Source organism: Fulmarus glacialis, unplaced genomic scaffold (genome assembly GCF_000690835.1).
Source record: "Fulmarus glacialis isolate BGI_N327 unplaced genomic scaffold, ASM69083v1 scaffold28165, whole genome shotgun sequence".
Taxonomy (NCBI): domain Eukaryota; kingdom Metazoa; phylum Chordata; class Aves; order Procellariiformes; family Procellariidae; genus Fulmarus; species Fulmarus glacialis.
The window spans coordinates 24,913-28,093 of NW_009211580.1; positions in this window are offsets into that span (position 1 = coordinate 24,913).

Here is a 3,181-nt window from a genome sequence, read left to right on the forward strand (position 1 = left end):
TGCAGGTGGCAGACTGTCGGGAGGAACTTCCTTCTTACCTGTGCAATACAAACCACGGCTGGCATCTCCTGAATGCGGTGCACCTCCAAGTCGTGACATATATCCTGTTCACTGTTCATAGGACCCATGGCCCCATCTAGGTTTACCCTCTCCCTGACCCCCCACAACCTGGAAAAATCCTGCATCGATGTGAAGATTATTTTTTTCAACATTCATGTGATTTCCTAGCTCAGTTTTTGAACAGTGTGACTGGGACTCTAGATGAACTGGCTGCTAACTGGCGTCAAGCCAGGCAAAACTGGTCTGCTACAATTCCTTCTTTTTTTTAAGTTATTTGATGGAAGACTAATCTAATTTATGACTTAAGACTATTGCTACAATGCAGAAGAGGGTACATCGTACAGGGGCTGATTTTCAAGGAGAATCATGGGAATTTTTTTGGTTGGTTTTTTGTTTGGGTTTTTTTCTAGTTTTGTTTTTGAGGTTTTGGGGGGGGGGGGCGGGGGGTTTTGTGTTTTCTGTTTGGTTTTTTTTTTTTTTAATTGCCAGAGATCAACGTCCTCTCTTGCAGCTTCTCCTTCTGAGCGCTGGGTCTCCTGTAACAATCCAAAGGTCACAGGGCAGTGTAATATGGAAATACAGTTCAAGGTACTCGGCATATGAATGGATTTACTGCGTATTAAAAGAAGATTGTCAAGGCAACAGACGATGACTTTTTACCATAAATAATGAATCTCGTACAGGTGTGATGAGGAATGCAAGGTAAACATGGATTCAAAGGGTAAACACTACTACCATTTTATTAATGTTGGAGTTTTATTACTAGGGTGTTTATGGTATTTCCAAGCAATAGTTTGATCGCCAGCCCAGGAGGGCTACCAAGGAGGTGTCCTGGTTTTTAATGATCTGCACATGGAAATGGAAGGTCAGAACTTTCTCTGCTTCATCAGATTTCTTGTTTTGGGGGGATTCAATAGTTCATGTCTTATTCGTTCTGAGAAGGACATAAGTACGTGTCGGAACTTTTCTAAATGAGTTACAGACACTGGTTTCTTTAAAAGGAAAGAGGCATATTTTGCACAGACATAGTTACTGAAGTCATAATTTGCCACTCTTTAAAGAATACACTGGACCTGGCCAGATATTTGTCGTCTTAAGCAGTTGAACTTATCTGATAACAGATCATGTGGATTCATCACCCCTGCTTTGGGAGGGAGGAAGAGACAGAGAGAGATGGCACTTTTTAAAATGTGGAATATCTTCAATGCAGACTCGCTTACAGATCTTAAGTTATTGTGAAAGTTTAGCTATTCATTGTTCCAATATCCCTGCTAGATTTTGTATAATTCTGTATTAATATGCAGGCAGATTCCACCCCATGAGAAACACCATCACAGCTTCATTTGTATGTATTGATACTGTGGATTCTTGCCAGTGCTGGCTCTTGTATTTACTTTAAGCACTGATCACTTCTGATTCATTTGGTATGTTTTCTCCTCTTTCTTGTATATGTTCTACTATGAAATGTATTAAGATACTACCAGCTAGGTGAATGTTTTTGTCTATGGTACAAACAGTGGCAAATATTGGTAGTAAAGGCACAGCAAACTCTACGTAAAAGAAAGAAAGGAAAAAACAAAACAAAATACCAAACCCTAAACTATAGCAGGAAAAAAAAACTCCAACTAAAAAAAAAAGAAAGAAAAAAAAAAAGAAAGAGAGCCCCGTTCACAGACGGAAAGCCAATGTTTATTTCATTTGCACTTTTGGAAGTGATTTTTTCAGTTCAATTTTTTGGGGGCAAAATGTCGTAAATCAAAATATTTACAGCCTGTGGTTTCCATTCAGCTCAGCACCTGATTTTCTCTTTGTTACACTAACCGTGTGGAGGCACTGGCAGCCGTTGCACTGCGCGTGTCGAGGAAGTCCAGTGGAAAAAGCCGTGTACCGCTGGCCTCGGTGAACAAAGTGTGCGTGTGGATCCCTGGCAAGAAGAAGGAGGGGTCCGGGGACAGGCAGTAGAGTCAATGACATGCCCGCGTCATCACTTTTCATTTTGGAAAACAGTTGTGTTGCTGCTTGTTGAGCTATGCAGCCTGTTGTTTGAGCAGCCTTCTCCTAACTACGCCCGCTGGAAGTCCTCTTGCGTTAGGAAGCCCGGTGTACCTTCCTGTTGGTTTTTTGTTGCTGTTGTTTCTTTTTTTGTTGTTGTTAATGAGATTAATAATAATAATAACCACTAAAATGCCTAAAATACTCCTTAAATCAAACAATGTTAGCAACAATGTGGCACATTTCACTAAAATCCACCCCACAAACACACAGCTATGCTCTTGTGGCAAGATGCAGTTGCTCCTAAGCAGAGTGTTTCCTTGCTGACAGAAGGGACGGATTTGGGGAAGAAAAAAAAAATAGAGAAGTTTCACATCAGGGCCTATTATTACTTCTATTTTGAATATTTATACTGCTGCTCCAATGGAGCCAGTTGGATCTATTTCTACGAAATAGCCGTTACCTATCCCGTGGCACAAAAACCGCATGAGTATTTTTTAGGAACTTTTCCTATTGGTGTGCATTAAATACTGTAGTATATCGTAGCTTTGCATTGTGTGTAAAACCTGAAATACCTTGTTTTGACACTTGTGTGTTGTGCAAGAACGTTCTGCAAGTTTTTTGTTCTAAGCAGAAGCAAAAGGTACATTGAACTGCCGTTATCTGTGCCATATATGAATTGATAAGCACTTCCTATATTGACACTTTCAGCGAGATGTGCTTACGATTTGCAACCAAATCAACCAGTGCAGACCTGGTTTGGAACAGGATAGACCAACTGAATGTGTGCATTCTTGGTTTTGTCTCCAAAAGAGAGAGACTCTAAAGTTTGTTAGCATAATCAAAGCCTGTGGAAAAGTCCCCAAAGCAAAAACTTTGAGCAATTTTTAGCATCCTTCTTGTATGACGTCTCCAAAACTCACGTAGACAGTTATATTCAAGTGCAGTGCATGTTAATAGCTTTACTTTATGGAGCCAAGCAGAGGACTGAGTCTGAGGGGTTCTCTCCTCCCGTCGTTAGGTTCTGGAAGCCGCCGGCTGTGCGTGGGGGGACAGCCAGTGCCCGGCTTCGGCGTCCCGGTGAGAAGCTCTGCAGTGCCGCTGCTGCCCAGGCCGCGGGCCGTCGCTG